The sequence below is a fragment of the Pleurodeles waltl genome, chromosome 6 (assembly GCF_031143425.1).
Source record: "Pleurodeles waltl isolate 20211129_DDA chromosome 6, aPleWal1.hap1.20221129, whole genome shotgun sequence".
In the NCBI taxonomy this organism is placed as follows: Eukaryota; Metazoa; Chordata; class Amphibia; order Caudata; family Salamandridae; genus Pleurodeles; species Pleurodeles waltl.
In genome coordinates this window covers 747,051,530-747,065,636 of record NC_090445.1, presented here as the reverse complement: position 1 = coordinate 747,065,636, position 14,107 = coordinate 747,051,530, and positions in this window count along the sequence as shown.

The following is a 14,107-nucleotide window of genomic DNA, read 5'->3' as shown; positions in this document are numbered from 1 at the left end:
TCCTTCCACCAGCGTTCCCCCAAGTCTCCCGATAAAAATGATACCTCACTTGTGTGGGTAGGCCTAGCGCCCGCGACAGGAAACGCCCCAAAGCGCAACGTGGACACATCCAAATTTTTGGAAGAAAACAGAGGTGTTTTTTGCAAAGTGCCTACCTGTAGATTTTGGCCTCTAGCTCAGCCGGCACTGAGGGAAACCTACAAAACCTGTGCATTTCTGAAAACTAGAGACCTAGGGGAATCCAAGGAGGGGTGACTTGCGGGGCTCGGACCAGGTTCTGTTACCCAGAATCCTTTGCAAACCTCAAAATTTGGCTAAAAAAACACATGTTCCTCACATTTCTGTGGCAGAAAGTTCTGGAATCTGAGAGGAGCCACAAATTTCCATCCACCCAGCGTTCCCCCAAGTCTCCCGATAAAAATGATACCTCACTTGTGTGGGTAGGCCTAGCGCCCGCGACAGGAAACGCCCCAAAGCGCAACGTGGACACATCCAAATTTTTGGAAGAGAACAGAGGTGTTTTTTGGGAAGTGCCTACCTGTAGATTTTGGCCTCTAGCTCAGCCGGCACCTAGGGAAACTTACCAAACCTGTGCATTTCTGAAAACTAGAGACCTAGGGGAATCCAAGGAGGGGTGACTTGCGGGGCTCGGACCAGGTTCTGTTACCCAGAATCCTTTGCAAATCTCAAAATTTGGCTAAAAAAACACATGTTCCTCACATTTCTGTGGCAGAAAGTTCGGGAATCTGAGAGGAGCCACAAATTTCCTTCCACCCAGCGTTCCCCCAAGTCTCCCGATAAAAATGATACCTCACTTGTGTGGGTAGGCCTAGCGCCCGCGACAGGAAACGCCCCAAAGCGCAACGTGGACACATCCAAATTTTTGGAAGAAAACAGAGTTTTTTGCGAAGTGCCTACCTGTAGATTTTGGCCTCTAGCTCAGCCGGCACCTAGGGAAACCTACCAAACCTGTGCATTTCTGAAAACTAGAGACCTAGGGGAATCCAAGGAGGGGTGACTTGAGGGGCTCGGACCAGGTTCTGTTACCCAGAATCCTTTGCAAACCTCAAAATTTGGCTAAAAAAACACATGTTCCTCACATTTCTGTGGCAGAAAGTTCTGGAATCTGAGAGGAGCCACAAATTTCCTTCCACCCAGCGTTCCCCCAAGTCTCCCGATAAAAATGATACCTCACTTGTGTGGGTAGGCCTAGCGCCCGCGACAGGAAACGCCCCAAAGCGCAACGTGGACACATCCAAATTTTTGGAAGAAAACAGAGGTGTTTTTTGCGAAGTGCCTACCTGTAGATTTTGGCCTCTAGCTCAGCCGGCACAGAGGGAAACCTACCAAACCTGTGCATTTCTGAAAACTAGAGACCTAGGGGAATCCAAGGAGGGGTGACTTGCGGGGCTCGGACCAGGTTCTGTTACCCAGAATCCTTTGCAAACCTCAAAATTTGGCTAAAAAAACACATGTTCCTCACATTTCTGTGGCAGAAAGTTCTGGAATCTGAGAGGAGCCACAAATTTCCTTCCACCCAGCATTCCCCCAAGTCTCCCGATAAAAATGATACCTCACTTGTGTGGGTAGGCCTAGCGCCCGCGACAGGAAACGCCCCAAAGTGCAACGTGGACACATCCAAATTTTTCGAAGAAAACAGAGGTGTTTTTTGCGAAGTGCCTACCTGTAGATTTTGGCCTCTAGCTCAGCCGGCACCGAGGGAAACCTACCAAACCTGTGCATTTCTGAAAACTAGAGACCTAGGGGAATCCAAGGAGGGGTGACTTGCGGGGCTCGGACCAGGTTCTGTTACCCAGAATCCTTTGCAAACCTCAAAATTTGGCTAAAAAAACACATGTTCCTCACATTTCTGTGGCAGAAAGTTCTGGAATCTGAGAGGAGCCACAAATTTCCTTCCACCCAGCGTTCCCCCAAGTCTCCCGATAAAAATGATACCTCACTTGTGTGGGTAGGCCTAGCGCCCGCGACAGGAAACGCCCCAAAGCGCAACGTGGACACATCCAAATTTTTGGAAGAAAACAGAGGTGTTTTTTGCGAAGTGCCTACCTGTAGATTTTGGCCTCTAGCTCAGCCGGCACCAAGGGAAACCTACCAAACCTGTGCATTTCTGAAAACTAGAGACCTAGGGGAATCCAAGGAGGGGTGACTTGCGGGGCTCGGACCAGGTTCTGTTACCCAGAATCCTTTGCAAACCTCAAAATTTGGCTAAAAAAACACATGTTCCTCACATTTCTGTGGCAGAAAGTTCTGGAATCTGAGAGGAGCCACAAATTTCCTTCCACCCAGCGTTCCCCCAAGTCTCCCGATAAAAATGATACCTCACTTGTGTGGGTAGGCCTAGCGCCCGCGACAGGAAACGCCCCAAAGCGCAACGTGGACACATCCAAATTTTTGGAAGAAAACAGAGGTGTTTTTTGCGAAGTGCCTACCTGTAGATTTTGGCCTCTAGCTCAGCCGGCACCGAGGGAAACCTACCAAACCTGTGCATTTCTGAAAACTAGAGACCTAGGGGAATCCAAGGAGGGGTGACTTGCGGGGCTCGGACCAGGTTCTGTTACCCAGAATCCTTTGCAAACCTCAAAATTTGGCTAAAAAAACACATGTTCCTCACATTTCTGTGGCAGAAAGTTCTGGAATCTGAGAGGAGCCACAAATTTCCTTCCACCCAGCGTTCCCCCAAGTCTCCCGATAAAAATGATACCTCACTTGTGTGGGTAGGCCTAGCGCCCGCGACAGGAAACGCCCCAAAGCGCAACGTGGACACATCCAAATTTTTGGAAGAAAACAGAGGTGTTTTTTGCGAAGTGCCTACCTGTAGATTTTGGCCTCTAGCTCAGCCGGCACCGAGGGAAACCTACCAAACCTGTGCATTTCTGAAAACTAGAGACCTAGGGGAATCCAAGGAGGGGTGACTTGCGGGGCTCGGACCAGGTTCTGTTACCCAGAATCCTTTGCAAACCTCACAATTTGGCTAATAAAACACATGTTCCTCACATTTCTGTGGCAGAAAGTTCGGGAATCTGAGAGGAGCCACAAATTTCCTTCCACCCAGCGTTCCCCCAAGTCTCCCGATAAAAATGATACCTCACTTGTGTGGGTAGGCCTAGCGCCCGCGACAGGAAACGCCCCAAAGCGCAACGTGGACACATCCAAATTTTTGGAAGAAAACAGAGGTGTTTTTTGCAAAGTGCCTACCTGTAGATTTTGGCCTCTAGCTCAGCCGGCACTGAGGGAAACCTACAAAACCTGTGCATTTCTGAAAACTAGAGACCTAGGGGAATCCAAGGAGGGGTGACTTGCGGGGCTCGGACCAGGTTCTGTTACCCAGAATCCTTTGCAAACCTCAAAATTTGGCTAAAAAAACACATGTTCCTCACATTTCTGTGGCAGAAAGTTCTGGAATCTGAGAGGAGCCACAAATTTCCATCCACCCAGCGTTCCCCCAAGTCTCCCGATAAAAATGATACCTCACTTGTGTGGGTAGGCCTAGCGCCCGCGACAGGAAACGCCCCAAAGCGCAACGTGGACACATCCAAATTTTTGGAAGAGAACAGAGGTGTTTTTTGGGAAGTGCCTACCTGTAGATTTTGGCCTCTAGCTCAGCCGGCACCTAGGGAAACTTACCAAACCTGTGCATTTCTGAAAACTAGAGACCTAGGGGAATCCAAGGAGGGGTGACTTGCGGGGCTCGGACCAGGTTCTGTTACCCAGAATCCTTTGCAAATCTCAAAATTTGGCTAAAAAAACACATGTTCCTCACATTTCTGTGGCAGAAAGTTCGGGAATCTGAGAGGAGCCACAAATTTCCTTCCACCCAGCGTTCCCCCAAGTCTCCCGATAAAAATGATACCTCACTTGTGTGGGTAGGCCTGGCGCCCGCGACAGGAAACGCCCCAAAGCGCAACGTGGACACATCCAAATTTTTGGAAGAAAACAGAGTTTTTTGCGAAGTGCCTACCTGTAGATTTTGGCCTCTAGCTCAGCCGGCACCTAGGGAAACCTACCAAACCTGTGCATTTCTGAAAACTAGAGACCTAGGGGAATCCAAGGAGGGGTGACTTGAGGGGCTCGGACCAGGTTCTGTTACCCAGAATCCTTTGCAAACCTCAAAATTTGGCTAAAAAAACACATGTTCCTCACATTTCTGTGGCAGAAAGTTCTGGAATCTGAGAGGAGCCACAAATTTCCTTCCACCCAGCGTTCCCCCAAGTCTCCCGATAAAAATGATACCTCACTTGTGTGGGTAGGCCTAGCGCCCGCGACAGGAAACGCCCCAAAGCGCAACGTGGACACATCCAAATTTTTGGAAGAAAACAGAGGTGTTTTTTGCGAAGTGCCTACCTGTAGATTTTGGCCTCTAGCTCAGCCGGCACAGAGGGAAACCTACCAAACCTGTGCATTTCTGAAAACTAGAGACCTAGGGGAATCCAAGGAGGGGTGACTTGCGGGGCTCGGACCAGGTTCTGTTACCCAGAATCCTTTGCAAACCTCAAAATTTGGCTAAAAAAACACATGTTCCTCACATTTCTGTGGCAGAAAGTTCTGGAATCTGAGAGGAGCCACAAATTTCCTTCCACCCAGCATTCCCCCAAGTCTCCCGATAAAAATGATACCTCACTTGTGTGGGTAGGCCTAGCGCCCGCGACAGGAAACGCCCCAAAGTGCAACGTGGACACATCCAAATTTTTCGAAGAAAACAGAGGTGTTTTTTGCGAAGTGCCTACCTGTAGATTTTGGCCTCTAGCTCAGCCGGCACCGAGGGAAACCTACCAAACCTGTGCATTTCTGAAAACTAGAGACCTAGGGGAATCCAAGGAGGGGTGACTTGCGGGGCTCGGACCAGGTTCTGTTACCCAGAATCCTTTGCAAACCTCAAAATTTGGCTAAAAAAACACATGTTCCTCACATTTCTGTGGCAGAAAGTTCTGGAATCTGAGAGGAGCCACAAATTTCCTTCCACCCAGCGTTCCCCCAAGTCTCCCGATAAAAATGATACCTCACTTGTGTGGGTAGGCCTAGCGCCCGCGACAGGAAACGCCCCAAAGCGCAACGTGGACACATCCAAATTTTTGGAAGAAAACAGAGGTGTTTTTTGCGAAGTGCCTACCTGTAGATTTTGGCCTCTAGCTCAGCCGGCACCAAGGGAAACCTACCAAACCTGTGCATTTCTGAAAACTAGAGACCTAGGGGAATCCAAGGAGGGGTGACTTGCGGGGCTCGGACCAGGTTCTGTTACCCAGAATCCTTTGCAAACCTCAAAATTTGGCTAAAAAAACACATGTTCCTCACATTTCTGTGGCAGAAAGTTCTGGAATCTGAGAGGAGCCACAAATTTCCTTCCACCCAGCGTTCCCCCAAGTCTCCCGATAAAAATGATACCTCACTTGTGTGGGTAGGCCTAGCGCCCGCGACAGGAAACGCCCCAAAGCGCAACGTGGACACATCCAAATTTTTGGAAGAAAACAGAGGTGTTTTTTGCGAAGTGCCTACCTGTAGATTTTGGCCTCTAGCTCAGCCGGCACCGAGGGAAACCTACCAAACCTGTGCATTTCTGAAAACTAGAGACCTAGGGGAATCCAAGGAGGGGTGACTTGCGGGGCTCGGACCAGGTTCTGTTACCCAGAATCCTTTGCAAACCTCAAAATTTGGCTAAAAAAACACATGTTCCTCACATTTCTGTGGCAGAAAGTTCTGGAATCTGAGAGGAGCCACAAATTTCCTTCCACCCAGCGTTCCCCCAAGTCTCCCGATAAAAATGATACCTCACTTGTGTGGGTAGGCCTAGCGCCCGCGACAGGAAACGCCCCAAAGCGCAACGTGGACACATCCAAATTTTTGGAAGAAAACAGAGGTGTTTTTTGCGAAGTGCCTACCTGTAGATTTTGGCCTCTAGCTCAGCCGGCACCGAGGGAAACCTACCAAACCTGTGCATTTCTGAAAACTAGAGACCTAGGGGAATCCAAGGAGGGGTGACTTGCGGGGCTCGGACCAGGTTCTGTTACCCAGAATCCTTTGCAAACCTCAAAATTTGGCTAAAAAAACACATGTTCCTCAAATTTCTGTGGCAGAAAGTTCGGGAATCTGAGAGGAGCCACAAATTTCCTTCCACCCAGCGTTCCCCCAAGTCTCCCGATAAAAATGATACCTCACTTGTGTGGGTAGGCCTAGCGCCCGCGACAGGAAACGCCCCAAAGCGCAACGTGGACACATCCACATTTTTGGAAGAAAACAGAGGTGTTTTTTGCAAAGTGCCTACCTGTAGATTTTGGCCTCTAGCTCAGCCGGCACCGAGGGAAACCTACAAAACCTGTGCATTTCTGAAAACTAGAGACCTAGGGGAATCCAAGGAGGGGTGACTTGCGGGGCTCGGACCAGGTTCTGTTACCCAGAATCCTTTGCAAACCTCAAAATTTGGCTAAAAAAACACATGTTCCTCACATTTCTGTGGCAGAAAGTTCTGGAATCTGAGAGGAGCCACAAATTTCCATCCACCCAGCGTTCCCCCAAGTCTCCCGATACAAATGATACCTCACTTGTGTGGGTAGGCCTAGTGCCCGCGACAGGAAACGCCCCAAAGCGCAACGTGGACACATCCAAATTTTTGGAAGAGAACAGAGGTGTTTTTTGCGAAGTGCCTACCTGTAGATTTTGGCCTCTAGCTCAGCCGGCACCTAGGGAAACTTACCAAACCTGTGCATTTCTGAAAACTAGAGACCTAGGGGAATCCAAGGAGGGGTGACTTGCGGGGCTCGGACCAGGTTCTGTTACCCAGAATCCTTTGCAAACCTCAAAATTTGGCTAAAAAAACACATGTTCCTCACATTTCTGTGGCAGAAAGTTCGGGAATCTGAGAGGAGCCACAAATTTCCTTCCACCCAGCGTTCCCCCAAGTCTCCCGATAAAAATGATACCTCACTTGTGTGGGTAGGCCTAGCGCCCGCGACAGGAAACGCCCCAAAGCGCAACGTGGACACATCCAAATTTTTGGAAGAAAACAGAGGTGTTTTTTGCGAAGTGCCTACCTGTAGATTTTGGCCTCTAGCTCAGCCGGCACCTAGGGAAACCTACCAAACCTGTGCATTTCTGAAAACTAGAGACCTAGGGGAATCCAAGGAGGGGTGACTTGCGGGGCTCGGACCAGGTTCTGTTACCCAGAATCCTTTGCAAACCTCAAAATCTGGCTAAAAAAACACATGTTCCTCACATTTCTGTGGCAGAAAGTTCTGGAATCTGAGAGGAGCCACAAATTTCCTTCCACCCAGCGTTCCCCGAAGTCTCCCGATAAAAATGATACCTCACTTGTGTGGGTAGGCCTAGCGCCCGCGACAGGAAACGCCCCAAAGCGCAACGTGGACACATCCAAATTTTTGGAAGAAAACAGAGGTGTTTTTTGCGAAGTGCCTACCTGTAGATTTTGGCCTCTAGCTCAGCCGGCACCGAGGGAAACCTACCAAACCTGTGCATTTCTGAAAACTAGAGACCTAGGGGAATCCAAGGAGGGGTGACTTGCGTGGCTCGGACCCGGTTCTGTTACCCAGAATCCTTTGCAAACCTCAAAATTTGGCTAAAAAAACACATGTTCCTCACATTTCTGTGGCAGAAAGTTCTGGAATCTGAGAGGAGCCACAAATTTCCTTCCACCCAGCGTTCCCCCAAGTCTCCCGATAAAAATGATACCTCACTTGTGTGGGTAGGCCTAGCGCCCGCGACAGGAAACGCCCCAAAGCGCAACGTGGACACATCCACATTTTTGGAAGAAAACAGAGGTGTTTTTTGCGAAGTGCCTACCTGTAGATTTTGGCCTCTAGCTCAGCCGGCACCGAGGGAAACCTACCAAACCTGTGCATTTCTGAAAACTAGAGACCTAGGGGAATCCAAGGAGGGGTGACTTGCGGGGCTCGGACCAGGTTCTGTTACCCAGAATCCTTTGCAAACCTCACAATTTGGCTAATAAAACACATGTTCCTCACATTTCTGTGGCAGAAAGTTCGGGAATCTGAGAGGAGCCACAAATTTCCTTCCACCCAGCGTTCCCCCAAGTCTCCCGATAAAAATGATACCTCACTTGTGTGGGTAGGCCTAGCGCCCGCGACAGGAAACGCCCCAAAGCGCAACGTGGACACATCCAAATTTTTGGAAGAAAACAGAGGTGTTTTTTGCAAAGTGCCTACCTGTAGATTTTGGCCTCTAGCTCAGCCGGCACCGAGGGAAACCTACAAAACCTGTGCATTTCTGAAAACTAAAGACCTAGGGGAATCCAAGGAGGGGTGACTTGCGGGGCTCGGACCAGGTTCTGTTACCCAGAATCCTTTGCAAACCTCAAAATTTGGCTAAAAAAACACATGTTCCTCACATTTCTGTGGCAGAAAGTTCTGGAATCTGAGAGGAGCCACAAATTTCCATCCACCCAGCATTCCCCCAAGTCTCCCGATAAAAATGATACCTCACTTGTGTGGGTAGGCCTAGCGCCCGCGACAGGAAACGCCCCAAAGTGCAACGTGGACACATCCAAATTTTTCGAAGAAAACAGAGGTGTTTTTTGCGAAGTGCCTACCTGTAGATTTTGGCCTCTAGCTCAGCCGGCACCGAGGGAAACCTACCAAACCTGTGCATTTCTGAAAACTAGAGACCTAGGGGAATCCAAGGAGGGGTGACTTGCGGGGCTCGGACCAGGTTCTGTTACCCAGAATCCTTTGCAAACCTCAAAATTTGGCTAAAAAAACACATGTTCCTCACATTTCTGTGGCAGAAAGTTCTGGAATCTGAGAGGAGCCACAAATTTCCTTCCACCCAGCGTTCCCCCAAGTCTCCCGATAAAAATGATACCTCACTTGTGTGGGTAGGCCTAGTGCCCGCGACAGGAAACGCCCCAAAGCGCAACGTGGACACATCCAAATTTTTGGAAGAAAACAGAGGTGTTTTTTGCGAAGTGCCTACCTGTAGATTTTGGCCTCTAGCTCAGCCGGCACCGAGGGAAACCTACCAAACCTGTGCATTTCTGAAAACTAGAGACCTAGGGGAATCCAAGGAGGGGTGACTTGCGGGGCTCGGACCAGGTTCTGTCACCCAGAATCCTTTGCAAACCTCAAAATTTGGCTAAAAAAACACATGTTCCTCACATTTCTGTGGCAGAAAGTTCTGGAATCTGAGAGGAGCCACAAATTTCCTTCCATCCAGCGTTCCCCCAAGCCTCCCGATAAAAATGATACCTAACTTGTGTGGGTAGGCCTAGTGCCCGCGACAGGAAACGCCCCAAAGCGCAACGTGGACACATCCAAATTTTTGGAAGAAAACAGAGGGGTTCTTTGCGAAGTGTCTACCTGTAGATTTTGGCCTTTAGCTCAGCCAGCACTGAGGGAAACCTACCAAACCTGTGCATTTCTGAAAACTAGAGACCTAGGGGAATCCAAGGAGGGGTGACTTGCGGGGCTCGGACCAGGTTCTGTTACCCAGAATCCTTTGCAAACCTCAAAATTTGGCTAAAAAAACACATGTTCCTCACATTTCTGTGGCAGAAAGTTCGGGAATCTGAGAGGAGCCACAAATTTCCTTCCACCCAGCGTTCCCCCAAGTCTCCCGATAAAAATGATACCTCACTTGTGTGGGTAGGCCTAGCGCCCACGACAGGAAACGCCCCAAAGGGCAACGTGGACACATCCACATTTTTGGAAGAAAACAGAGGTGTTTTTTGCGAAGTGCCTACCTGTAGATTTTGGCCTCTAGCTCAGCCGGCACCTAGGGAAACCTGCCAAACCTGTGCATTTCTGAAAACTGGAGACCTAGGGGAATCCAAGGAGGGGTGACTTGCGGGGCTCGGACCAGGTTCTGTTACCCAGAATCCTTTGCAAACCTCAAAATTTGGCTAAAAAAACACATGTTCCTCACATTTCTGTGGCAGAAAGTTCTGGAATCTGAGAGGAGCCACAAATTTCCTTCCACCCAGCGTTCCCCAAAGTCTCCCGATACAAATGATACCTCACTTGTGTGGGTAGGCCTAGCGCCTGCGACAGGAAACGCCCCAAAGCGCAACATGGACACATCCACATTTTTGGAAGAAAACAGAGGTGTTTTTTGCGAAGTGCCTACCTGTAGATTTTGGCCTCTAGCTCAGCCGGCACCTAGGGAAACCTACCAAACCTGTGCATTTCTGAAAACTAGAGACCTAGGGGAATCCAAGGAGGGGTGACTTGCGGGGCTCGGACCAGGTTCTGTTACGCAGAATCCTTTGCAAACCTCAAAATTTGGCTAAAAAAACACATGTTCCTCACATTTCTGTGGCAGAAAGTTCTGGAATCTGAGAGGAGCCACAAATTTCCTTCCACCCAGCGTTCCCCCAAGTCTCCCGATAAAAATGATACCTCACTTGTGTGGGTAGGTCTAGCGCCCGCGACAGGAAACGCCCCAAAGCGCAACGTGGACACATCCAAATTTTTGGAAGGAAACAGAGGTGTTTTTTGCGAAGTAGCTACCTGTAGATTTTGGCCTCTAGCTCAGCCGGCATCGAGGGAAACCTACCAAACCTGTGCATTTCTGAAAACTAGAGACCTAGGGGAATCCAAGGAGGGGTGACTTGCGGGGCTCGGACAAGGTTCTGTTACCCAGAATCCTTTGCAAACCTCAAAATTTGGCTAAAAAAACACATGTTCCTCACATTTCTGTGGCAGAAAGTTCTGGAATCTGAGAGGAGCCAAAAATGTCCTTCCACCCAGCATTCCCCCAAGTCTCCCGATAAAAATGATACCTCACTTGTGTGGGTAGGCATAGCGCCCGCGACAGGAAACGCCCCAAAGCGCAACGTGGACACATCCAAATTTTTGGAAGAAAACAGAGGTGTTTTTTGCGAAGTGCCTACCTGTAGATTTTGGCGTCTAGCTCAGCCGGCACCGAGGGAAACCTACCAAACCTGTGCATTTCTGAAAACTAGAGACCTAGGTGAATCCAAGGAGGGGTGACTTGCGGGGCTCGGACCAGGTTCTGTTACCCAGAATCCTTTGCAAACCTCAAAATTTGGCTAAAAAAACACATGTTCCTCACATTTCTGTGGCAGAAAGTTCGGGAATCTGAGAGGAGCCACAAATTTCCTTCCACCCAGCGTTCCCCCAAGTCTCCCGATAAAAATGATACCTCACTTGTGTGGGTAGGCCTAGCGCCCGCGACAGGAAACGCCCCAAAGCGCAACGTGGACACATCCAAATTTTTGGAAGAAAACAGAGGTGTTTTTTGCGAAGTGCCTACCTGTAGATTTTGGCCTCTAGCTCAGCCGGCACCTAGGGAAACCTACCAAACCTGTGCATTTCTGAAAACTAGAGACCTAGGGGAATCCAAGGAGGGGTGACTTGTGGGGCTTGGACCAGGTTCTGTTACCCAGAATCCTTTGCAAACCTCAAAATTTGGCTAAAAAAACACATGTTCCTCACATTTCTGTGGCAGAAAGTTCTGCAATCTGAGAGGAGCCACAAATTTCCTTCCACCCAGCGTTCCCCCAAGTCTCCCGATAAAAATGATACCTCACTTGTGTGGGTAGGTCTAGCGCCCGCGACAGGAAACGCCCCAAAGCGCAACGTGGACACATCCAAATTTTTGGAAGGAAACAGAGGTGTTTTTTGCGAAGTGCCTACCTGTAGATTTTGGCCTCTAGCTCAGCCGGCACCGAGGGAAACCTACTAAACCTGTGCATTTCTGAAAACTAGAGACCTAGGGGAATCCAAGGAGGGGTGACTTGCGGGGCTCGGACCAGGTTCTGTTACCCAGAATCCTTTGCAAACCTCAAAATGTGGCTTAAAAAACACATGTTCCTCACATTTCTGTGGCAGAAAGTTCTGGAATCTGAGAGGAGCCAAAAATGTCCTTCCACCCAGCATTCCCCCAAGTCTCCCGATAAAAATGATACCTCACTTGTGTGGGTAGGCCTAGCGCCCGCGACAGGAAACGCCCCAAAGCGCAACGTGGACACATCCAAATTTTTGGAAGAAAACAGAGGTGTTTTTTGCGAAGTGCCTACCTGTAGATTTTGGCGTCTAGCTCAGCCGGCACCGAGGGAAACCTACCAAACCTGAGCATTTCTGAAAACTAGAGACCTAGGGGAATCCAAGGAGGGGTGACTTGCGGGGCTCGGACCAGGTTCTGTTACCCAGAATCCTTTGCAAACCTCAAAATTTGGCTAAAAAAACACATGTTCCTCACATTTCTGTGGCAGAAAGTTCGGGAATCTGAGAGGAGCCACAAATTTCCTTCCACCCAGCGTTCCCCCAAGTCTCCCGATAAAAATGATACCTCACTTGTGTGGGTAGGCCTAGCGCCCGCGACAGGAAACGCCCCAAAGCGCAACGTGGACACATCCAAATTTTTGGAAGAAAACAGAGGTGTTTTTTGCGAAGTGCCTACCTGTAGATTTTGGCCTCCAGATCAGCCGGCACCTAGGGAAACCTACCAAACCTGTGCATTTCTGAAAACTAGAGACCTAGGGGAATCCAAGGAGGGGTGACTTGTGGGGCTTGGACCAGGTTCTGTTACCCAGAATCCTTTGCAAACCTCAAAATTTGGCTAAAAAAACACATGTTCCTCACATTTCTGTGGCAGAAAGTTCTGCAATCTGAGAGGAGCCACAAATTTCCTTCCACCCAGCATTCCCCCAAGTCTCCCGATAAAAATGATACCTCACTTGTGTGGGTAGGCCTAGCGCCCGCGACAGGAAACGCCCCAAAGCGCAACGTGGACATATCCAAATTTTTGGAAGAAAACAGAGGTGTTTTTTGCGAAGTGCCTACCTGTAGATTTTGGCCTCTAGCTCAGCCGGCACCGAGGGAAACCTACCAAACCTGTGCATTTCTGAAAACTAGAGACCTAGGGGAATCCAAGGAGGGGTGACTTGCGGGGCTTGGACCAGGTTCTGTTACCCAGAATCCTTTGCAAACCTCAAAATTTGGCTAAAAAAACACATGTTCCTCACATTTCTGTGGCAGAAAGTTCTGGAATCTGAGAGGAGCCACAAATTTCCTTCCACCCAGCATTCCCCCAAGTCTCCCGATAAAAATGATACCTCACTTGTGTGGGTAGGCCTAGCGCCCGCGACAGGAAACGCCCCAAAGCGCAACGTGGACACATCCAAATTTTTGGAAGAAAACAGAGGTGTTTTTTGCGAAGTGCCTACCTGTAGATTTTGGCCTCTAGCTCAGCCGGCACCGAGGGAAACCTACCAAACCTGTGCATTTCTGAAAACTAGAGACCTAGGGGAATCCAAGGAGGGGTGACTTGCGGGGCTCGGACCAGGTTCTGTTACCCAGAATCCTTTGCAAACCTCAAAATTTGGCTAAAAAAACACATGTTCCGCACATTTCTGTGGCAGAAAGTTCGGGAATCTGAGAGGAGCCACAAATTTCCTTCCACCCAGCGTTGCCCCAAGTCTCCCGATAAAAATGATACCTCACTTGTGTGGGTAGGCCTAGCGCCCGCGACAGGAAACGCCCCAAAGCGCAACGTGGACACATCCAAATTTTTTGAAGAAAACAGAGGTGTTTTTTGCGAAGTGCCTACCTGTAGATTTTGGCCTCTAGCTCAGCTGGCACCTAGGGAAACCTACCAAACCTGTGCATTTCTGAAAACTAGAGACCTAGGGGAATCCAAGGAGGGGTGACTTGCGGGGCTTGGACCAGGTTCTGTTACCCAGAATCCTTTGCAAACCTCAAAATTTGGCTAAAAAAACACATGTTCCTCATATTTCTGTGACAGAAAGTTCTGGAATCTGAGAGGAGCCACAAATTTCCTTCCACCCAGCATTCCCCCAAGTCTCCCGATAAAAATGATACCTCACTTGTGTGGGTAGGCCTAGCGCCCGCGACAGGAAACGCCCCAAAGCGCAACGTGGACACATCCAAATTTTTTGAAGAAAACAGAGGTGTTTTTTGCGAAGTGCCTACCTGTAGATTTTGGCCTCTAGCTCAGCCGGCACCGAGGGAAACCTACCAAACCTGTGCATTTCTGAAAACTAGAGACCTAGGGGAATCCAAGGAGGGGTGACTTGCGGGGCTCGGACCAGGTTCTGTTACCCAGAATCCTTTGCAAACCTCACAATTTGGCTAAAAAAACA